The 25,207-nt window shown below is 44.4% G+C and overlaps 1 protein-coding gene across 1 annotated transcript in view; it reads left to right on the top strand.

Moving 5' to 3' along the window:
- Positions 1-3,522: 3,522 nt before the first annotated feature.
- Positions 3,523-25,207, top strand: part of FER (FER tyrosine kinase) — a 294,362-nt gene continuing 272,677 nt past the window's right edge. The window contains exon 1 of the mRNA XM_068247417.1: positions 3,523-3,943. The gene's annotated coding sequence lies outside the window, so the exon portion shown is untranslated. The remainder of the gene's footprint in view (positions 3,944-25,207) is intronic.

Below are 25,207 nucleotides of genomic sequence, written 5' to 3'. Positions count from 1 at the left end.
TATACCTGTTCTAATGTGCTCTGGCTTACTGCAGCCATTTCTAGTTGCCCTGTCTCTAATATATCTAATCTTCTATATCTAATCTTCCTTTGTCAAGGTTTGTCAAGGCAGAGAGGAATGCACTGCCTTTTGCTGTGATAGGGAGAAGTTATGCACACCTCCTCCATGCCCCCTGCAGGCTCTGTGTGTGTGCTTTGTTTATCCCTCACAGACAGGTCTCTGCTCACAGCCAGCTTGTCTGTGACCTTGTGAACAGCTGTGAGTGCAGAAAGATCAGTTCAAACCCCAGACAAGCAGCTAAGGCAACAAGTGGGAGAAACATTACAGCAGTCAAGTCACACTTGAGAGGAGCCTCTGCAAACAGGCACCTGCTCTGATGATGAATTTCCTGTTTGGCGGCCATCTTCATTGTTTACAACAATGAACAATAAATAAAACAGTGATTTTATCACCAAGAAAGCAGCTGGAGCAGAAAAAAATGTCACAGAGGGGGCTAGGAGAAGACAACAAACAGGCTGGTACTTTTATTTATGTAAGATTTTTCTGTGTTACCCAGAGTACTTCTGTTGCATTGTGTTGCACCACTGGTACTGTCAGGGCTGGGCTAAGGCAGCGGCGAGAGAGGCTCCAGCCTCAGGGTGCAGTGTAGGAGCGGGCGCACAACTCACTCAGCTACAGTGGTTTGTAGAAGTATTCGGCCCCCTTGAAGTTTTCGACATTTTGTCATATTACTGCCACAAACCTGAATCAATTTTATTGGAATTCCACGTGAAAGACCAATACAAAGTGGTGTACATGTGAGAAGTGGAACGAAAATCATACATGATTCCAAACATTTAAACAAAATAATAATAACTGCAAAGTGGTGTGTGCGTAATTATTCAGCCCCCTGAGTCAATACTTTGTAGAACCACCTTTTGCTGCAATTACAGCTGCCAGTCTTTTGGGGTATGTCTCTACCAGCTTTGCACATCTAGAGAAATCCTTGCCCATTCTTCTTTGCTAAACAGCTCCAGCTCAGTCAGATTAGATGGACAACATTTGTGAACAGCAGTTTTCAGATCTTGCCACAGATTCTCGATTGGATTTAGATCTGGACTTTGACTGGGCCATTCTAACACATGGATATGTTTTGTTTTAAACCATTTCATTGTTGCCCTGGCTTTATGTTTAGGGTCGTTGTACTGCTGGAAGGTGAACCTACGCCCCAGTCAAGTCTTTTGATGAGGTTTTCTTCCAAGATTGCCCTGTATTTGGCTCCATCCATTTTCCCATCAACTTTGACCAGCTTCCCTGTCCCTGCTGAAGAGAAGCAACCCCAGAGCATGATGCTGCCACCACCATATTTGACAGTGGAGATGGTGTGTTCAGAGTGATGTGCAGTGTTAGTTTTCTGCTACACATAGCGTTTTGCATTTTGGCCAAAAAGTTCCATTTTGGTCCCATCGGACTTCAGCACCTTCTTCCACATGTTTGCTGTGTCCCCCACATGGCTTGTGGCAAACTGCAAACGGGACTTCTTATGCTTTTCTGTTAACAATGGTTTCTTCTTGCCACTCTTCCATAAAGGCCAACTTTGTGCAGTGCACGACTAATAGTTGGTCTATGGACAGATTCCCCCACCTTAGCTGTAGATCCCTGCAGCTCGTCCAGAGTCACCATGGGCCTCTTGACTGCATTTCTGATCAGCGCTCTCCTTGTTCAGCCTGTGAGTTTAGGTGGATGGCCTTGTCTTGGTAGGTTTTCAGTTGTGCCATACTCCTTTCATTTCTGAATGATCACTTGAACAGTGCTCCGTGGGATGTTCAAGGCTTTTGAAATCTTTTTGTAGCCTAAGCTTGCTTTAAATTTCTCAATAACTTTATCCCTGACCTGTCTGGTGTGTTCTTTGGACTTCATGGTGTTGTTGCTCCCAATATTCTCTTAGACAACCTCTGAGGCCGGTATGATTTTCGTTCCACTTCTCACATGTACACCACTTTGTATTGGTCTTTCATGTGGAATTCCAATAAAATGGATTCATGTTTGTGGCAGTAATATGACAAAATGTGGAAAACTTCAAGGGGGTGAATACTTTTGCAAACCACTGTATCTTTTCCCTATTGTATTTGAAGCAAAGAGAAATAAGAAAAGGGAATACATGGCAGTGACTGCAAGCCATATAACTAGAGATTAAGGCATTCAGGGCCCTGTGGCCCTCTTAGTCTAATAGCAATCAGTGTGTGATGGCTGGGGTGAGAGGGATGGAGGGGCGCACTTTAGTGTCTCAGCCTTGGGTGCTGGAGAACCTTGTCCCGGCTCTGGGTACTATGGCCTGTCTCATAGAGTCTGATAGTCACCTATTTCCTTCTAAGCAGGGATCTGCTTTCGAGTAGCGTACTACTTGAATTCGGCGTAATGAAAGCCGCGTTTCATGACTCACTACCGTGCTTCCTCTTTTAAGTCGGAGGGAGGAAGTGCAGAAGTTAGTGGTGGAACGCGGCTTTCATTATGCCTATAAACGCGTAATGTAACGCAGACGTCCCAAAGACTTCTGGGCAAGTTAACCCCCCTTTGCCTGTGGTCACACGTGAAGTCATTATGGCGTGCATACACGGCTCATTTTATGTGCCGCATCGAGCCAGCGGCTCGATGCCGGTGCATCTCCGCTCAAATCGATTGCCGCTCGTCCCCGCCGACGCTTATCACCGCTCGATTCCCTGCTATTGTCCGCAGGCGGGAATCGAGCGGGCGCGGGTCAAGCAGCATGATCGGGCCAGCTGAATATTATCAGCTGGTCGATACACGGTACAAAAACGTACTGTGTATTCCTAGCATTAGACTTTTTTTGAATTCTAAATTCGAGTAGTATGCTACTACTAAGCCCATCCCTGCTTTTACGCAATACCAGGTACCTGGCTATCCTGCTGATCCCCTGCCTCTAATACTTTTAGCCATAGACCCTGAACAAGCATGCAACAGATCAGGTGATTCTGACATTATTGTCAGTTCCGACAAGATTAGCTGCATGCTTGTTTCTGGTGTTATTCAGACACAGCCAAATAGACCAGCAGGGCTGCCAGGCAACTGGTACTGGTTAAAAGGAAATAAATATGGCAGCCTCCATGTTCTTCTCATTTCAGTTGTCCTTTAACTTACCTGGGGCTTGTACCGACCCCCTGCAGCCACCCTGTGCCCACGCCGTGACAAACCAATCCTCCAGTCCCCCAGTTTAGTTTCTGGCGACTCAGCGAGATGGCCATTGCGCGGCCCTGGCCATGCGCATCCTCAATCACACTCACACTCCTGTCATCAGGCGTGTATGCACATGCGGGAGCGTGATCAATGGCGCACGTGGCCATCCATTGACTGAGTCGCCACAAACTAAACTGGGTCGCGGTGGGGGACCAGAGGATCGGTTTGTCATGGCGCAGGCACAGGGCGGCTGCAGGGGGCCAGTAGAAGTCCCAGGTAAAAACTGTTTTTTTTTTCTTCAATAACGTCTGGGCACTAATACTGCCTACACATTAGGAACGGACTCTAATAATATCTGCAAGCCAAAACTGGGACCTGCTAGTGTCTACACATCAGGACTGGACTCTAATAATGCCTACAAGCCAGAAGTGATGCTGCCTACACTGCAGCCAGCAGGACAGGACACTGATCTCCCTACACGCAAACACTTCACACTGACACAGCAGCATCCAGGAAATGTACATCCAACACATTCCAACTATATACACATCCCAAGTCACATGATCCGTCTCTGTCCATCCTTTCCTCACTGGACGTACAGTGACTTCCTCCGGCTTCTGTGATTGGCCTTCCCGGCTCCGGTCCACGCCTCTACCGCGCTCTGCCATTGGTGGAGGCGCTGACGCTGCTGTCCGGTGACGCGCTCCTTGTCGGGATCCGTGCTGTCGGTGTTGGCGGAGGTTCCGGGCGACGGACTGGTGGCTGCTGGGTGAGAGCGGTGGGGGTGCGGGCTGGGTGTGATAATGAGGCGGCGGCCGGGGAGAGCCATTATTGTTCTGTATGTGGAGTGCAGAGGAGGATGCGAGCCGCCCTGCACCCATAACATGCCAGGCTAATAATGCATTGCTCCATACAAGTGATTGTCCCTGCCTGGGCTCTCCTTCTGTTCCAATATTCCTTTTTATGACATGTTTATGTAGCGCTGACATACAGAATAGATGGAACAATTCTTGTCACCAGCTTATGTCCCCACCTCATTCTAGGGCCAGGGTTTAGGTTGAAGCCAATTAAAGGAGACGTGCATAAGAAATTCATAAGTGTCATTTTAATTGGCATTTGGTCTGTTTCACACTGAAACTGATAGTCTGTGTTTTCCCTTTCCAATTGCTTGTGGATCGCAGGGCGTATAATGTATTGGTAGTCCCCAACTTACGAACGGCCTTAAAATGTGAGATTTGATTCTGTGGGAACAACTCAATTTTTTTTTTCTCCAAAAAGACCTTGTAGTTTTTGAGAACATTGATTTTAAAATAGTTAAAGAAAAATGGTATTCATATTAGTAATATTACATTTTGCTGTGGTATACTGAGGGCACAGAGGTGACACTGAAAGCTGGAGATTGGGGGGCACTGAAGGCATGGGGGAAAAGGGGTGGCAAAGGGGGACACTGGAGGTATGGGGGAGCATAGAGGAGGTAAAGGGGACTGAGGCTGCACAGTGCTTAGACTTATGAACAGATTCAGGTTAAGAACAAACCTACAATCCCTATCTCGTTAGTTAACCAGGGACTGCCTGTAATTATGCTGGTACAATCACATCAGTGCCATGTGATTGTGACACGATTTTGCCTTGATCGCAATAGTTGATCTGTAAATTTTGAGCATTTTTATATTTGCATACAGGAACACTTCAGGGCAAATCATGGTGCTGTGAGATTTTCTTGCAATCCAGTAAAGCATAAGTAGAGAGAATCACATTGCTGTGTTTTTGCAATTTCCAGTGTAAAATGGCCCACTGAAATTACATTTGAGGTTTTCAGCTGCAAATGTTTTAAAACACAGCTGGCCAACTTACCTAGGCTTTGTTCACATGCAAAGCTGGTGGCCATACTTTTATAATGCAACGCACATCATCAGCGTTGCCCTCTGTTGGGTTGCTGATCCCATTCTCTGTCAATGAATGGACCAGTGCTGTGTTTGGCCAAAAATGCAAGCAGCAGTGTAGTCTGTGAACTACTAATGTCCTTTCTTATCACACACTGTATGCGTTGCTGAAATTGTGGGCCTTGTGCTTTTTCCTAGGAATGTCTGACAGCAATATACACTGCACTAACCTGTGACACAAAACCAGTTCTGAGTAGCAGTACTCATTATGAGTAGCTACATCCTTGCAGCTACTCATAATTGAAATTTCAGGCTGCCCACGGCCGAGAGGGGAGGGGGGGGGGGCGTGTTAACTTACCCAGGCACCGATGCACTCCATTTGCGTTCCACGTCACTCCGATGCGTTCTTCAACCCAGAAGAAGGAAGCAAGGGAGTGACGTGGGACACGAATGGAGCACGTGAGCGCCTGGGTAAGGTAACCCCCCCGTCGGCCACAGACAGTCGAAATTCATTTGAATTTTGATTACGGGTAGCTACGAAGATGTAGATGGTCATAATGAGCATCTCTAATTCTGAGCAAGGCAGCTCATCAGCATGGTGTGAGCAGTTTATTTATGTTACTCCACAATTACACAGTGTTTTCATAAACATAAACACTGTTTTAATCAATCTGCATTATATAAGCAAGAGAAAAACAGTATTCACACATAAACAACAATAACATATATAAAAAGTAGGCAGCTACTTTTTATTTAAACACACCTTAGAGTTCTCCTTAAAGTGGACCCAAATTAAAAATACCAGATTTCAGAAATAAAATCTATTTTCTAGCTTATAATAAATAGCAGCCTTTTTTCAGCTGCATGATGACAAATATAAAATATTTTACATTTATTGGAGGAACCCCTCCCTTCCTTTCATATTGCCGGGACAGAATCTGGAAGACTGGTGGAGGAGATAAAAAACAGAAACAAAACACAAGCTGCTACTGATGTCACAGGGGAGGTGATCTCAGCTTGTGTGAGATTTACATAGATGACGCCCCTGTGAGGAGGGTAGCTGATGACAAACACCCCAATGATCTAAAACCTCCTACTAAGCTCAGAAGTAATGGCTGCCACCTGTATAACCCTAGTTATGAAAAGAGAAGGGTGAAAAGCATGCACTGAAATGCTCATAGGCTTGAAGGAGTGTTTATTTTTCTTTGTATGTGTCAGAGTGGTGCAACTAAATATTTTGAATTAAAAAAAATGTTTGGTTTTGGTCAGCCTTAAAGAGACTCTGTAACAAAAAAAAATCCCCTGTTTTGTACTCAACACGGGAGGGGGAAGCCTCAGGGTCCCAATGAGGCTTCCCCCATCCTTGTAGCTGCAGGCAGTCCAGTGCTGGCTCTTCCGCGTCCCGGAATCCTCCCTCAACAAGCCTGAGAAGCGCTGATTTATTTACCTTCCCTGGCTCCAGCGGGGGTGCTGTTGCGGCTCTTAGCACGGAGATAGGAGGAAATAGCTGATCTCTGTTGGGTCTGCTCTACTACGCAGGCGCAGGGGACTTGCGCCTGCTCAGTAGAGCGGACCGACCGCGATCAGCTATTTCCTCCTATCTCAGAACGGAGAGCTGATACTGCGCCTACGCTGGAGCCAGGAAGGTAAATAATTACATCCCTGCTGTTCGGGGGGCACAGCGAGACCGCCGTGGGACACCTTAGGTTGCTTCTAAGATCATTTACTGCTACGCTTCTCTCAATATGCACAAGGAAGTACCGCCAAAAGCGGACAAATGATTTTCTGCAAACTTGCAGAAAAGCATCTTCAACTAGACGCTGGGCTGCTATGGGTGGTTGGTTCAGACATCCGTCTGAAACAAGCCCTATAGAGCCTGGCAGGGATCACACTTGTGGTAACCGCATGAGTTTTGACATGAGGTGCTTTCCTATAGATATTCACAGCCAAGTGCTACAAATGCATTTTTCAGTGTTCTGGTGGCTTTGTTGCGTTTTTATGGCACACCGTGTGTGTGATTCCTGTTGCCTGAATTGTGCAGAAAAAAAAGTTGTCCGCGGAAAACCGCAGCCAATTTCATCAGACTCAAGTGTGATCCCTGCCTCAGGCCAGTTTCACACTAAATATCGGTGGCTACGGTGCAAAAAGAACACTATACTATACTGTGAAATATGGAGGATGCTCAATAATGCTTTGGGGGTGCTGTTTCATCTTGCAGGGGGTGTATGGATCCTGGGCAGGGAACCATGAAGTCTCAAGACGTTTTTCAGCAAAATGTACATCCCAGTGTTAGAAAGCTGTCTCAGTTACAGGTCATGAATCCTGCAACAGGAGGATGACCGAAAACACAGCTAACACCTAAGCATGGCTAAGAGCAAATGCTGGGCTATCCTGAAAGTGGTTCTGATTTTAGTCTGTTTAATTCCCCCTAATTTGTGTCTAATCACCAGCAGGACACCGATTGGTGTTTTAATTGGGGGTCGGATATTTAAGGACATGTGCACTGTGTTTTGTTTAGGCTGCTGCAATTTGAGAAAGGGCATAGCCCGATACAGCGTCTGTCATTGCCAAGCCATGCTGTGATTGAATAAAAGAGCTTTAAATACTGCTTTGCTGGAGTGGTGCCGGTCCTACTTGTGGATGCAGGACACCTAAAGTGACAGGAATATGGAGGCTGCCATATTTATTTTTAATTACCTAATGGCTGCGTCACGCCGATGGGCGTGAATGCGGCGGCAGCCCCAGGACCACCTAACGCCAATTGACGTCCTGGGGCGGGGTTTTGCATGAGATCACGTGAGCAGCTCCGCTTGAATGACGGAGCTCCGCCATCAGCCTCCCAGCGCCCGCTGTGAGACTGTTAGATGGCAAAACCGCCGTCTACGGTCTATCGATCTACGGCAGCGCTGTACTGGGGACAGTTGTGTGACACAGATGTCCCCCTGGGAGGCAGAGAAGCTGATGCCTATGGCAGCCAATCGCGCTCATTGGCTGGCGGGGGGAGGGAGGGAGGGATAAAAAAATAAAAATAAAAGTATGTGTATTTATTACAAAAAAATAAATATACTAAAAAATAAGCAAACATCCCAGCAGGGATCAGAGCCCACCAACAGAAAGCTCTGTTGGTGGGCAGAAAAGGCGGTGGGGGAATAACTTGTGTGCTGAGTTGTATGGCCCTGCAGCGAGGTCTTAAACCTCCAGTGGCTTAAATTGTAAAATATAGCCTGGTGACAAGGTGGGTGTAAGCCTACGGTCAAGAGGTTAAATAATGCAAATTGCCTGGCTATTCTGCTGATCCTCTTCCTCTGCCATAAATATGGAAACCTCCACATCCCTCTCACTTTATGTGTCCTTTAACCACTTCACCCCAAAGCGGTTTTTACCCTAACGGACGAGCGATTTTCACCTTTCAGTGCTCATCCCTTTCATTTGCCAATAGCTTAATCACTACTGATCACAATGAAATGATCTATATCTTGTTTTTTTCACCACCGATTGGGTTTTTTGGGGTTGATATTTGTTTTCAGTAATTACTTTGTCTATGCATTTTAAAGGGGGAAAAAATGAAAAAATACACTATTTCTCCAATTTCGTCCCCTATAGTTTTAATATAAACACTGCTACTGTGCATAAAACCCACACGTTTTATATGCCTATTTGTTCTGGTTATCACAAGATTTTAATTATGTCCCTAGTACAAAGTATGTTGACAATATAGTATTTGGAAATAAAGGTGTATTTTTTTCTATGGTGGCTTGTCATTAAGTGGTTAAACTGGCTTTTGACAAGTGTAGAAGTTTCATTTGAGTGTAATCATTTGTTTTCAGTGATTGCCGCTAAAGTGGTGCAGCAAATTATTTTAAGGGTCCCATTATTGATGCTATTTTCATTTATAGTGTTACTCCCAAATCAAAGCTTTAGGCCCAGTTTACACTATGGAATTGCAGTAAACTTTTTACTGCAAGAGACTGCTAAGTCAATGAAAGTCAATGGAGCCATTTTGTCCGATTACTGCAATTAAAGCTGTACTTACTGCTGCAGTAAAATTATGCCTCCATGCTCATAAATCCCCCTGTCGGTAACTGGACAAAGTTAAAGTGACCCTGTAGTGGAAGGGATATGGAAGCTGCCTTACTAATTTCTTTTTAAATAATGCCAACTGCCTGGCTGCATTGTGTTTAGCTTCAGGAGAGTGTGAATCGAACATCAAACAAGCAAGCCAATGTTTTCAAACATAAGTCAGATCACCCGATCTGCATAATTGTTTTGTGTCAGGGGCTTAAAGTATTGGCAGCAGAGGTTTGGGAAAACAAAGTCAGACAATATGCAATGTTTAAAAAGAAATAATAATTGCAACCTCAATATACCTTTTGCTACAAGATCACTTTTTATGATTAGTGAATCCGTTCTTAAAGAAAACACTGTGCCATCTGTGTCCCCTGTATATCCTTTATATCCCCTGTACCTCCAGTGTCACCTCTTTCCCCCCAGTGCCTTTAGTGTACCCCTCTGTGTCACCTCGGTTCCCCTGTGCCTTCAGTGTCCCTCTCTGTCCCCTACTGTGCCACATGTCCCCCTTTGCCCACAGCAAATTGACATTTTACTGAGTTTAAAGGATACCCGAGGTGACATGTGACATGATCAGATAGACGTGTATGTACAGTGCCTAGCACACAAATAACTGTGCTGTGTTCCTTTTTTTTCTTTCTCTGCCTGAAAGAGTTAAATATCATTTATACTTTGCATGCAAACCATATTGGAAGCTAAAGTTCCTCCTAGTTTAATAAATGTTAGCACTTGTCTAGGATGCAGGGCATGCATTTTTCAGTCTAGCAGAGGCGGTGTATGCCTGTGCGATTAACCATTCAATTGCAGCATGTGTTTAGGGACTCGCAGACTTTCCCCCACCCTTTCTTAAAGGGAAGGTCCAAGCAAAATAGAAAAATGAGTTTAACTTACATGGGGCTTCTACCAGCCCCATGCAGCCATCCTGTGCCCTCATAGTCACTTACTGCTTTTCCAGTCCCCCGCTGGCAGCATGCCGACCTTAGAGGTCGGCGGGCCACATTGCGTACATTTTTACGCATTCCCGCTAGTGCAGGAACATTAACACACACATTTTTACGCATTAATGGTTTAATGCGTAAAAATGTACGCATTGAACCACTAACGCGTAAAAATTTATGTGTTAATGTTCCTGCACTAGTTGGAATGCGTAAAAATGTGCGCAGTGCGTCCCGCCGACCTCCGAGGTCGGCAAGCTGCCAGCGGGGGACTGGAGCAGCAGTGAGTGACTACGAGGGCACAGGATGGCTGCATGGGGCTGGTACAAGCCCCAGGTAAGTGAAACTCATTTTTTTTATTTTTCTTGGACCTTCCCTTTAACTAAATATCAGTTATGTAAGTGGCTGACTTAGTCCTGACTCAGACAGAAAGTGACTACAGCGTAGCCCTCTCTGATAAGTAATTCCCCTCTTTACCTTTTTCTTGCTCTCAGAAGCCATTTTCTACTAGGAAAGTATTTTATTGTTGGAATTTCTTATCAGTGAGGGTCACACTGTAGTCACTTCCTGTCTGAGTGAGTCAGGACTGAGTCAGCAACTTACATACCTGATATTTAACTCTTTCAGGCAGAGAAAGAAAAAAGGAACACAGCATAGTTATTTGTGTGCTAGGCACTGTACATACACATGTCTATCTCATCATGTCACATGTCACCTTGGGTATCCTTTAAAACATTTTTTTCTTTGAATTTTTTATATAGGTAGAAAAAACAACGTTTTGAAAAAAATAATACCATTTAATGGCTAACTGATAGAGTCAAATTATGCAAGCTTTCTGGGATCTAGTCCCCTTCTTCAGGCATATTTCCAGATGTACAGAAACTTTTTTGCTACTTTGAATTTTTTTAAATTGATTTTCTCAAGAACTACAAGATCTTCAAAAAGACCTTGTAGTTCTAGAGAAAATCAATGTAAAAAAATTCAAAGAAAAAATGTTTTTTTTTCCCCACAGTATCAAGTATTTTACATTTTATGGTCATTCGTAAGTCGGTGGGGCTACCTGTAAGTAGAAATGATAGGTTGCACCCTCTCCCCTGGTTTGCTTGGGTTTCATTCCAGATTCAGAAATTACACCCAACAGGTTACATACAGCAGGCACCCACTAAACTGCCCATTTGGTGTGGTAAGAGTGTTCAGATTGTGAGAAACTGGCCTCTGAATTCTTCATAATGACCTAGACATACAGTTGCATTGCTGAGCTAATTTCAGCACCAGGACAGTGTACATCTCATTGGGACATGAGATGAGAATCTCTGCCAGGGCTATATAAATGCACAATAATATGCAGAATGTTATGTTGATTTGTACCGTATATACTCGCATACAAGCCAAATTTTTGACCCCCAAAAAGGGGGTCAAAAGTTGGGGGGTCGGCTTGTATGCGAGTCTCTATTGTGGTGGTCCGCGGCGCCCCCCGCCCGCTCGTTCCCTCCCGCTCGCTCCCTCCCTCCGCGGCCGCCGCTGCTATTACCTCTTCAGCCGGCGGCCGCTTCCTCTACTGCAGAGAGCAGGGGAACCGCTCTCTCCTGCCTCGTCACAGCAGCAGCGCCGGGCGCGCTGCTGTGATACACGGCGAGCAGAGCGAGAGGGGCACCCGCAGTAGAGGAAGCGGCCGCCGGCTGAAGAGGTAATAGCAGCGGCGGCCGCGGAGGGAGCTACGGGCGGGCGGACGGGGGATCACTATACTGGCTAAACTGGGCACTATACTTGCTATACTGGGCACTTTACTAGCTCTACTGGGGCACTACCTACCAATACTGGGGCACTACCTACCAATACAGGGGCACTATACTAGCTATACTGGGCGCTATACTGGGCACTTTACTAGCTATACTGGGGCACTACCTACCCATACTGGGCACTATACTAGCTATACTGAGGCACTACCTACCCATACTGGGCACTATACTAGCTATACTGGGACACACTGGGGGGATCACGCGGCCTGCACCAATCCAGCATTTCCTACCCCCGGCTTATATGGGGGTCAATCATTTTTCCTTGGTTTTTTAGGTAAAAGTTGGGGGGTCGGCTTATATGCGGGTCGGCTTATATGCGAGTATATACGGTATCTGTGATCTGTTTGCCATTGCTTCAAATACTGGTGAAGAAGTGTCAGAAAAACTGCTATTGACTTTCTTTATAGCTATCCACCTGATATCTTGTATTTTGATATAGAGATGGGATATTTTTTTCTGGTAATGTATAATGAAGGGAGTGTCACAACAAAATTGCCCTGACAGAGAAATGTTGGCAAGATTTGACTCTTTCCTGGGTTGAAGTGCAATATAAGTAAATTACTAGTTAACCTTTAGCTGTGTGCATATACCTTGTGAATGATTTATTCATTTATCCATCACTAGTAATGTAACTGGGGTATTTTGGATTTGTTTACATATGTTCTTGCTGTATTTGTATGTGTGTGACTGTTCCCACAAACACTGATGACTAGTCATCCTGGAATACACATCATGTTTCATTGTGAAATTGGCAAGGACTGTAACCTCTCACCTAACAGCAGACCATTTTAAAGGACCACTAACACAAAAAATTATGAGAAGTACATTTCTCCCAGAGTAAAATGCACGATACAATACTTTTTTCCTATGTTGCTGTCGCTTACAATAGGACTAGTCCATCTCCTCATGGGGGATTGTTTTCATTTACAAAAGTAATCCCTGGAAAGGAACCTTACAAAGATGTTGGACAGCTTCCCTACTCATTTGCACACTTTTTAGGCAGTTGGACTGAGCAGTTGCCATTTAGTATGTGCTTTTGAAAATAAAGATCCTGGGAAACCCCCGTGAGGAGAGGGACTAGCTCAAAACGTGTCAGATTTTTACAAACTTCTGTAAGTGATCGTGACTTAGGAAAAAAGTAATTTATAGTGAATTTTGCTCTGGGACAAACATACATTTTCTAAGTGTACATATACACATGTATTTTTTTTTTTTTTTTTTTTTTGCAATAAGGTATAATCTCGTTATAGTAAACTCCAAGGGACCAGGACAAGTAGTTTACTATATTAGAAATTGTCCTAGAAATGGCCAAGCATGCCTTGCAAAAGACCAACTCTGTCCTCCCATTGGAGGAACAGTACAAGCACCCTCACATTTGGTGGACTACAAGATGAAGTATACCTAAAAGGACAACTGAAGCGAGAGGTATATGGAGGCTGCCATGTTTATTTCCTTTTAAGCAATACCAGTTGCCTGGCAGCCCTACTGATAGTTTTGTAGCAAGTGGGCCTTCTCTGGTCTGCACCACACGTGAAAATACCCTGGTTGTGCTCCACTGGCTAGCAGGAGCATCATCAATAACAAGGGAAGAGTTAACCAGGAGTACGTACTATCCCATGGGAGAACTGTGACTTTTTTTGTGACTTTATTGGTGATTACAAAGTGGAAGTGTTAATGCTACATCCTCTTTTGTTTACGTTAACTTTATTCCTCATTTTCCCCAGGCTGCTTATTTGTGCAGTACTGTATATCCAGTGCTGGGGCCATTCTTCTTGTCTTACAAATGTTATCAGGCATCAACTCACCTGCAACCATCCTGAAGAGGGCAGCAGACCATGGGTATCGCACTGATATATGATGCATGGACCGCCAGAGTCAGTGTCACGTAGAGGTCCAAAAAAGATGTTTACTATAACATACGTTTTATTACATCAAGGTTTACTATACCAGGAGTTGCCCCCATAGACTTATAATGGAGATTGGGTGGGACCTGGAGAGGTGGTTTACTATACCAGAATGTTTACTATAACAGAGTTTATTATAATGAGATTATACTGTAGTTGTCCTTTTAATAAATCCAAGCTTGTAGGATTACATAGGATCTCCATTTGTCAGTCTCACCTGGCCACGATCCTGCTGTGCCGTCAGTCCTACCTGGCCACTATCATGCCACAGCTTCTATGTGAATTGGTGTGTGTTGCCAGCTATTGCTTTGTACCCGGGGCCAGGGGTATATGCAAAGCGGGTCACGGGATTCTGCATGCGCAGAGCTTAGGGAATGCAGTGTATGAACATTTGCACCAAACAGCAGTTCTCTGCCTATAAATGGCAGCTTTTTTACTTTAGCTCAGTGCTGGATCCTTTTTTAACTTAAAGGACACCCATGTCGAAAATAAATAAACAAATGAAATGAACAATTGTATCTATCTTCCTTCTCCTAAAATTGATTTTCAGAAATTGCACAGTTTTATTTTATGTTTAAATCTACTTTTTAAGTTTTAACTGTTATTATTTTTGTTCAACGACACATTCATTGAAGTATGCCAGAGCTAAAATCTATGAACTATTGACCCTTTTTATTTCTTTCCTGCTCTCAGAAGCCATTTTCTGCTAGGAAAGTGTTTTATAGTTGGAATTTCTTATCAGTGAGGATCACACTGTAGTCACTTCCTGTCAGCCACTTACATACTCTCCCAGGCAGAGAAAGAAAAAAAAATGGAACACAGTCTAGTTATTTGTGTGCTAGGCATCATGTCATCTCATTATGTCACATGTCACCTCAGGTATCCTTTAAGGTCATTTAACCTGCTGCTGTGCACTCTATACCTCCGCCGGCAAATCTCGTTTGGCTGCCTAGTGCAGACAAATGAACGGGCGGCAGAGAGCTGTTATAGTTACCTGTTCCGGACAGCTTATTTTTCTCCACCTGCGGCTCTGAACTTCAGACATGACTTCTGGGTCCCAATCACATTCGATCACTATATGACATGTGATCAGGATCCAGGAGATCGTTTCAGCGTTACAGTGCCAACTAGTTGTAAAAGGGGGTGATCACTCCTCCTCCCGTTTGGTTTTGTTGTATTAAAAAAAACAAAAAACAAATCAAAAACGCGCATAATAAAAGTCAATGGTGAGGCAGAGGTATTGCGTTTTGTATGTGCTTTAATATGCGTTTTTAAAAATAAACAAAACAAAAAACAAGTTTCATGTATTTCCACTTCCTGTTGACTTCCTAGGGATTTGCATAAAACACATGAAAAAAAGCATACAAAACACATATGCGATTTATATATGCGAACTGCAAACGCATTAAAACACACACAACGCAAGAAAAACGCATGGTCTAAAAATGCACAAGCGCATGCGCAGCAAAGTGCTGCGTTTCCCGCACTTCCTAGTGTGTTTCCATCCTGAAGCCACTTGACATACGTATCAGCTGGAGTGGCACTGTAGTCAACATGCCATTTGCTTCACAAAGAGAAAAAGTTATACTGCATTGGCTTAAATTCACTAAAGGTGGCCATACACTTAAGGTGGCCATACACTGGCCCGATTCGCGGCCGTTTAGACAGCAGATTTGATCCTGGGATCGAATCTGCTGCCAATCGTTAGCGCTAAACGCACCCGCCAATCCGATTTCCTCCCGAAATCGGATCAGTCCGTCGATTGCGCCGTGCGGGAAATTACCCTCGATCGCCCGCGGGTAGGGAGCGCGTCGCTAGCGGCATCCGATCAGGTATACATTACCTGACGCTGGCTCCCGGGCGTCTTCTCCGCATCTTCTCCGCGCTGCACCCGCTCCATCCCGGCGCTTCCTGTCACTGCAGTGACCAGGAAGTTCAAATAGAGGGCGCCGGGATGGAGCGGGTGCAGCGTGGAGAAGATGCGGAGAAGATGCCCGGGAGCCAGCGTCAGGTAATGTATGCGCGGGGGGGACAGGCGGCAGCGGCGGCTCCACAGATTGTGATCGGTTTCAGGCTGAAATCGATTCACAATCTGTTTGCAGTAAAGGCAGCCATACGATCCCTCTCTGATCAGATTTGATCAGATAGGGATCTGTCAGCTGGTCGATCTAATGGCAAATCGACCAGTGTATGGCTACCTTTATAGACTTGCAGCAGATTTGACCATCAGATAGATTTCTGTCAGATGCTTGTCAAGTCCAATCTGACAGGAATCTATCTGATGTGTGCCACACACTAGGAACAGGTTTCCAATAGATTTCAGAATGAAATCTATTAGAAATCGATCTAAATGCATTATTGGACCATTAGATCCAATGCAACTCTATGGGCCATCGATCTGCTGCCAGATCGAAATCGATCAAAATCTGCCGCAAATCGATCGAATGGGGAATTTGATAGAATCTATTTCTAATCGATCGATTGATTCTATAGATGGCTGAAATCGACCAGTGTATGGGCCCCTTCACCATTTCACCCCAAGGCAGTTTTTACCCTAACGGACAAGAGCGATTTTCACCTTTCAGTGCTCATCCCTTTCATTTGCCAATAGCTTAATCACAATGAAATTATCTATATCTTGTTTTTTTCACCACCAATTGGGCTTTTTGGGGTTGATATTTGTTTCCAGTAATTACTTTATTTTCTATGCATTTTAAAAGGAACTACAAGGAAAACATGAAAAAATACACTATTTCTCCAATTTCATCCCCTATAGTTTTAATATAAACACTGCTACTGTGCATTAACCACTTGCCGACCGCCCACTGCACAGAGGCAGCCGGCAAGTGGATCCTGCAAGGACCGCCGCATGCACAGAGGCGGCGGTCCTTGTACGGGCATGGGCGGAGCGATCGCGTCATTCGTGACGCGATCAGCCACCGGCGACTGGCTCCGCCCCCCGCGCGCTGTAACCCGCCGGCCGTTAGGAAGCGCCGGCGGGTTACTAGCACCTGGATCGCCGCATACAAAGTGTATAATACACTTTGTAATGTATACAAAGTGTATTATACAGGCTGCCTCCTGCCCTGGTGGTCCCAGTGTCCGAGGGACCACCAGGGCAGGCTGCAGCCACCCTAGTCTGCACCCAAGCACCCTGATTTCCCCCCCTCCTGCCCCCTGATCGCCCACAGCACCCCTCAGACCCCCCCCCCCCTGCCCACCTCCAGACCACTGTTTGCACCCAATCACCCCCCTAATCACCCATCAATCACTCCCTGTCACTATCTGTAAACGCTATTTTTTTTTTAATGCCCTAAACTTCCCCCTGCTCCCTCCTGATCACCCCCCCCCAGATCTCCCCCCACCCCCCCCCCCTGTGTACTGTATGCATCTATCCCCCTGATCACCTTTCAATCACCCATCAATCACCCCCTGTCACTGCCACCCATCAATCAGCCCTTAACCTGCCCCTTGCGAGCAATCTGATCACCCACCCACACCAATAGATCGCCCGCAGATCCGACGTCAGATCACCTCCCAAGTGCAGTGTTTACATCTGTTCTCTACCCTAAACACCCACTAATTACCCATCAATCACCCCCTATCACTACCTGTCACTGTTACCCATCAGATCAGACCCTAATCTGCCCCTTGGGGGCACCCAATTGCCCGCCTACACGCTCAGATTGCCCTCAGACCCCCCCTTATCAATTCGCCAGTGCATTATTTACATCTGTTCTTCCCTGTAATAACCCACTGATCACCTGTCAATCACCTGTCACTGCCACCCATCAATCAGACCCTAACCTGCCCCTTGCGGGCAATCTGATCACCCACACCAATAGATCGCCCGCAGATCCGACGTCAGATCACCTCCCAAGTGCATGGTTTACATCTGTTCTCTACCCTAAACACCCACTAATTACCCATCTATCACCCCCTGTCACTGCTACCCATCAGATTAGACCCCTATCTGCCCCTAGGGCACTCAATCACCCGCCCACACCCTCAGAACGCCCTCAGACCCCCCCTGATCACATCGCCAGTGCATTACTTGCATCTATTCCCCCCTCTAATCACACCTTGAGACACCCATCAATCACCTCCTGTCACCCCCTAGCACACCTACCCATCAGATCAGGCCCTAATTTGCCCCGTGTGGGCTCCTGATCACTTGGCCAAACCCTCAGATCCCCCTCAGACCCCCTTCCGATCACCTGCCCAGTGCATTGATTGCATCTATTTTCCCCTCTAACCACCCCCTGAGACACCCATCAATCACCTCCTGTCACCCCCCTAGCACTCCTATCCATCAAATCAGGCCCAATACAACCTGTCATCTAAAAGGCCACCCTGCTTATGACCGGTTCCACAAAATTCGCCCCCTCATAGACCACCTGTCATCAAAATTTGCAGGTGCTTATACCCCTGAACAGTCATTTTGAGACATTTGGTTTCCAGACTACTCAGGGTTTTGGGCCCGTAAAATGCTAGGGCGGTATAGGAACCCCACAAGTGACCCCATTTTAGAAAAAAGACACCCCAAGGTATTCTGTTAGGTGTATGACGAGTTCATAGAAGATTTTATTTTTTGTCAAAAGTTAGCGGAAATTGATTTTTATTGTTCTTTTTCACAAAGTGTCATTTTTCACTAACTTGTGACAAAAAAATAAAATCTTCTATGAACTCGCCATACACCTAACGGAATACCTTGGGGTGTCTTCTTTCTAAAATGGGGTCACTTGTGGGGTTCCTATACTGCCCTGGCATTTTAGGGGCCCTAAACCATGAGGAGTAGTCTAGAAAACAAATGCCTCAAAATGACCTGTGAATAGGGCCCCTTAGCGCACCTAGGCTGCAAAAAAGTATTACACATGTGGTATCGCCATGCTGAGTGGGAGAAATATCTCTGTAAATGGACAATTGTATGTAAAAAAATCAAACAATTGTCATTTACAGAGATATTTCTCCCACCCAGCATGGGTATGTGTAAAAATACACCCCAAAACACATTATACTACTTCTCCTGAGTACGGCGGTACCACGTGTGGCACTTTTTTACACCCTAAGTGCGCTAAGGGGCCCAAAGTCCAATGAGTACCTTTAGGATTTCACAGGTCATTTTGCGACATTTGGTTTCAAGACTACTCCTCACGGTTTAGGGCCCCTAAAATGCCAGGGCAGTATAGGAACCCCACAAATGACCCCATTCTAGAAAGAAGACACCCAAAGGTATTCCGTTAGGAGTATGGTGAGTTCATAGAAGATTTTTTTGTCACAAATTAGCGGAAAATGACACTTTGTGAAAAAAAACAATTAAAATCAATTTCCGCTAACTTGCGACAAAAAATAAAATCTTCTATGAACTCGCTATTCTCCTAACAGAATACCTTGGGGTGTCTTCTTTCTAAAATGAGGTCATTAGTGGGGTTCCTATACTGCCCTGGCATTTAAGGGGCCCTAAACCATGAGGAGTAGTCTTGAAACAAAAATTACCTGTGAAATCCTAAAGGTACTCATTGGACTTTGGGCCCCTTAGCGCAGTTAGGGTGCAAAAAAGTGCCACACATGTGGTATCGCCGTACTCAGGAGAAGTAGTATAATGTGTTTTGGGGTGTATTTTTACACATACCCCTGCTGGGTGGGAGAAATCTCTCTGTAAATGGACAATTGTGAGTAAAAAAAAACAAAAATCAAACAATTGTCATTTACAGAGCTATTTCTCCCACCCAGCATGGGTATGTGTAAAAATACACCTCAAACCACATTATACTACTTCTCCTGAGTACGGCAATACCACATGTGTGGCACTTTTTTGCAGCCTAACTGCGCTAAGGGGCCCAAAGTCCAATGAGCACCTTTAGGCTTTACAGGGGTGCTTACAAATTAGCACCCCCCAAAATGCGAGGACAGTAAACACACCCCACAAATGACCCAATTTTGGAAAGTAGACACTTCTAGGTATTCAGAGAGGGGCATGGTGAGTCCGTAGCAGATTTCATTTTTTTTCTTTTGTCACAAGTTAGCAGAAATGGAAACTTTTTCTTTTTTTTTTTTTTCTTGTCACAAACTGTCATTTTCCGCTACCTTGTGACAAAAAATAATATTTTCTATGAACTCACTATGCCTCTGAGTGAATACTTTGGGATGTCTTCTTTCCAAAATGGGGTCATTTGGGGGGTATTTATACTATCCTGGAATTCTAGCCCCTCATGAAACATGTCAGGTGGTCAGAAAAGTCAGAGATGCTTGAAAATGGGAAAATTCACTTTTTGCACCATAGTTTGTAAACGCTATAACTTTTACCCAAACCAATAAATATAGGCTGAATGGGTTCTTTTTAATCAAAAACATGTTTGTCCACATTTTTCGTGCTGCATGTATACAGAAATTTTACTTTATTTGAAAAATGTCAGCACAGAAGGTTAAAAAAAAATCATTTTTTTAGACAAAATTCATGTCTCTTTTGATGAATATAATAAAAAGTAAAAATCGCAGCAGCAATCAAATAGCACCAAAAGAAAGCTTTATTAGTGACAAGAAAAGGAGCCAAAATTCATTTAGGTGGTAGGTTGTATGAGCGAGCAATAAACCGTGAAAGCTGCAGTGGTCTGAATGGAAAAAAAGTGTCTGGTCCTTAAGGGGGGTAAAGCCCGCGGTCCTCAAGTGGTTAAAACCACACATTTATCTGCCTCTTTGTCCTGGTCATCACAAGATTTTAATTATGTCCCTAGTACAAAGTATGGTGACAATATATTATTTGGAAATAAAGGTGTATTTTTTTCTTTGGTGGTTTTTTTTCTCACTATTTTCATGTGCACGTGCGGGAGCACGCACATGCACATGCGCATGTGCACGCGCACAGTGGCAACAGCACTGTCTGACTTATAAAAAACGTCCTGGACCCATTAAGAGGCTCTAGCAGGACGGTTTTATAAGTCAGCATGTCATTAAGTGGCTAAGACTCGTTCAGTAAAAAATAAAGGGTGTGTAAAATTTGGTGTTTAAGACTTTCTGAATGTTAACATTTTCACACATGCGGTAATAGTTCTGTAATTTGCCGAAAAACTTCCCGACGATTAACTAAGGTTTTTACCTCATGTGGGATTTCATTCTGTATTTGATGGATTATTTCTGTGCATGGCAAATGGATGAAAGATTCACATAGATCATGAAATTAGGGAAGTATGTTTTTATTATGTCGTTCTTATTTTGTACGCTGTACAGGAAAAGCTGTCACCAAGTGCTAGACAGAGTGGGCTGGCTAGGTGACCTTAGATGTAGATTAGGTGTCATCTGTCGGTTTACAACACAAGTGCTCTGTTAGGTTGTCCATCACAAAGCTGTTCAGACCTGTGGTGTAATCACCAGCGAGTAGAGTCTGCAATCCAAACCTTTAACGTTTATCTCACTTACTTATGAAACATACTGTGTATGTTGATATAGGAGTTAAGTTATACATTTTCTAATCAGAATACTATGATAATTATATTTTTGATTGCAAGCACGAAACTTTGAGTTACGGTATGTCATCACTGCCTGCGTCAATCGTCGGGGTACTTTGTAGAACCATAGATTGTGAAAGCTTGAGTCTAAAGTTGAACACACTAGGCAGTGGGGGAAAGGTAGCGTTTTGCTGTATATGCGTTTGTGCGTTTTTAGTGCATTTGCATGTGCATTCTTGCGTTTTAATGCGTTTGCGGTTCTCATGTATAAATCGCATATGCGTTTTGTATGTGTCTTTTTATGTATTTAAATGAAAATCACTAGGAAGTCAACAGGAAGTGAGAATACATTATCAAACTTTTTTTTTTTTAACTGCATTAAAAACCGCACTAAAACCCAATACCTCTGCGTCACCATTGACTTTCATTATGTGCGTTTCAGATGTGTTTTGGAAAAATATGTAGCAAGACCAGCGTTTTTAAAAACTCACATTGCAGAATGCAATATAAATATACAATTATTAATGCAGCCAATTGACTTGCATTTTGTGCGTTTTCGCTGCATTTTCCGTAAAGCTGGCGTTTCTGCCTAGTGTGTTCCTACCCTAAAGGCTACATTTGTGCCATTCTGGCATTTTCATTTAATTACAGACATTCCGTTGCCTTGGATCCGGTTCAGACAGGCGCCCTGCAGTGTCTGTCAAACGCTTTTTTGCATGCTTGTAGAAAATAATTGGGATGCTTCCGATGTTGCTGCCCTGTGTGCATTGTTTTAACCCCAGCAGAGGGACACAGTGCCGTTGCACTTAGTTATCCTGGAAGCTGCATGTAGCTTCCTGGATCGCCTAAAATCATGGGTAAAATCGGGATCGGAAAGCGGCATTTGCACAAACATGAATAAACAGTCATACTAGCACTGTCCATTCAGTTGAATGGACTGCACTTAAAGGGAACCTTAACTGAGAGGGATATGGGTGTTTCCCTTTAGGCTACTTACACACCAAGTCGTTGCGTTTTAGGGGACGTTATGGTCGCATAACGTGCCCCTAACGCAACGCAACGCATGGTGGTGCGGGAGAGGACGGTAGAGTGAGCCGCGTTAGGCGGCTCTATCCGCATAAGGTCTCCCAGGGTGGCGCTGATTGGCCGGCGGGACCACGTGATGCGGAGCGAGACACTCCGCATCACGTGGTCCCGCCGGCCAATCAGCGGCCGCCAGTGCAGTGCATATTAAGTAGCCATGGGCGCGGCTACTGTAGCGATATCGCCTCGCCTCCTCTCTGCCTTCACTGAGCATCTGCAAACAGTCTAATGCGGCTAAAGCCACTAGAACGCAAAGCATGCTGCACCTTCACTACAACGTGTAGCGCTGCATGTAACGCAACGTGGGCAGTGTGAACAGCCCACTTGTGTTACATTGCTGTGCGTTGGGGCAGCGTTACAGGCTGCACTAACGTGCGCCTGTAACGTCCCTGTGTGGAAGCAGCCTAAAACTATACCAGTTGCTTGGCAGTCCTGCTGTTCTCTTTGGCTGAATCCCACACCTGAAACAAGCATGCAGCTAGTCCAGTCTGACTTCAGTCAGAGCTACTGATCTGCATGCTTGTTGAGGGGCTGTGGCTAAACGTATTAGAGACAAAGGATCAGCAGGAGAGTCGGGCAACTGGTATTATTTTAAAAGGAAAAATCTGTGTCATTCTCAGTTTAGGTTCCCTTTAAAGAGACTCTGTAACCTCAAAAAGATCCCCTGGGGGGTACTCACCTCGGGTGGGGGAAGCCTCCGGATCCTAATGAGGCTTCCCACGCCGTCCTCTGTCCCACGGGGGTCTCGCTGCAGCCCTCTGAACAGCCGGCGACTGTGCCGACTGTCAGTTCAATATTTACCTTTGCTGGCTCCAGCGGGGGCGCTGTGGCTTCTTTCCGCTCCGAACTACACGGAAATACCCGATCTCAGTCGGGTCCGCTCTACTGCGCAGGCGCCGGAAACTTGCGCCTGCGCAGTAGAGCAGACCCGACGGCGATCGGGTATTTCCGTGTAGTTCGGAGCCGACAGCCGTCAGAGCGCCTGCACAGGAGCCGGGAAGGTAAATATTGCGTCACCGCTGCACGGAGGGCTGCAGTAAGACCCCCGTGGGACAGAGGACGGCGTGGAAAGCCTCATTAGGATCCTGAGGCTTCCCCCACCCGAGGTGAGTACCCCCCAGGGGATTTTTTGAGGTTACAGATCCTCTTTAAAGAGAAACTCCGACCAAGAATTGAACTTTATCCCAATCAGTAGCTGATACCCCCTTTTACATGAGAAATCTATTCCTTTTCACAAACAGACCATCAGGGGGCGCTGTATGACTGATATTGTGGTGAAACCCCTCCCACACATAAATTTTGAGTACGTACTCTTAGCAATTTCCTGTCTGAACCCTGCTGCATTGTGGGAAATAACTGTTTACAGCTGTTTCCAACTGCCAAAACAGCAAGCAGCAGCTACATCACTTGCCAGCAGTAAAAATGTCACCATGTAATAAATGTTAGAATATAAATCAGGAATTTAAAATATTTTACAATGGGCAAACACTGACTAAATTATTTATACACAATTATTGTAAAAATGAAGCACTTTTTTATTACATTATTTTCACTGGAGTTCCTCTTTAAGCAACGAGTGTCACCCGTCTGAACTGACCCTAATTGTTTAACTGAAGGACAAAGGTGTAAAAAAGAAAATTCTTAAGTAAAAATGAGGGGCTTGGTTTATATTCAAATTTGGATTATTTTCAAGTGTATATGGTATTTACAGTATTCATTTTTATTGGGAATCTGAATCAGTATATTTTACCAGCTTCAGCAAACCAAGAATTGCTCCTAAATCTGAAGCAACATTTTACCACCTGGTAGCTGTTTTTTATATATATATATATATATATATATATATATATATATATATATATATATATATATATATATATATATATATATATATATATATATATATATATATATATTATATATATATATATATATATATATATATATATATATATAATCTAGTCCAGGTTAGGCATGTATTTTCCAGTGTTCAACAAACTAACTTAAGTACCGGTAGTTACTATACTAAGTAAACCCCACGCTTAGGTTTTGCCTGTATGTGTGCACCCCTGTCGTAATTCATGGGGAATAGAAGAGGTTTTCTAGTTTAGGCTTGATAAATTGTAAAAAAAAAAAAAAAAAAAAAAAAAGGATTCTGTGTCTCTGTTGTCTGTATAAATACAGCTGCTGTATTGTTGAGGAAACAAAACTGGAAATCGCTTTTGAAGATATGAAAAAAAATATTTTTGAAATGTGTTTTTTTTTCCTGAATCTGCTAAACCAGAAGAACCACATTAATCCTAGAGATGCATGCATCTTTTAAGTAGGCGGTTGGTCTCTTTTTAGAGTCCTAGTTCAGACTCTAATTTTTTAATGAATGTTGTTAGAAAATTTGCGTTAATCAGCAATGCAGGTTTTTTTTTTCTTTTTGCTTTGCATGCCTGTGCTTCTTGCAGTTAATATAGTTACCTGGTGGAGTTAACCAGAAACAAACTACTTAGTGGTTGTGCTGCAGTGCTGGCCACAAAGAGTTAATCTCTCTGAAGAGGGTGAAGGGTCAGGTGAATAGTGCTCACAGGGAGAAATTAGATGCTGCCCACCTCCAGCTACTCCCAACAGGGCTGTGGAGTCGGACCAATTTTGGGTACCTGGAGTCGAAGTCGGTGGTTTCAATAAACTGAGGAGTCGAGTCGGATGATTTTTGTACCAAATCCATAGCCTTTGTAAAAAATTAGACTAAGGAGTCGGAGTCGAGGAGTCAGAGCAATTTTATGTACCTTGAGTCAGTGGTTTCATAAACTGAGGAGTCGGAGTCGGATGACTTTTGTACCAACTACACAGCCCTGACTCTCAGGTTGTAAGCACACTAGGCAGTGCCGAAAACCATGAGTTTACTACACTGTGCCTATTTTTTTT

The sequence above is a fragment of the Hyperolius riggenbachi genome, chromosome 1 (genome assembly GCF_040937935.1).
Source record: "Hyperolius riggenbachi isolate aHypRig1 chromosome 1, aHypRig1.pri, whole genome shotgun sequence".
In the NCBI taxonomy this organism is placed as follows: Eukaryota; Metazoa; Chordata; class Amphibia; order Anura; family Hyperoliidae; genus Hyperolius; species Hyperolius riggenbachi.
Note: the sequence above shows the minus strand (reverse complement) of the source record. Positions and strands in the feature narration are given on the sequence as shown.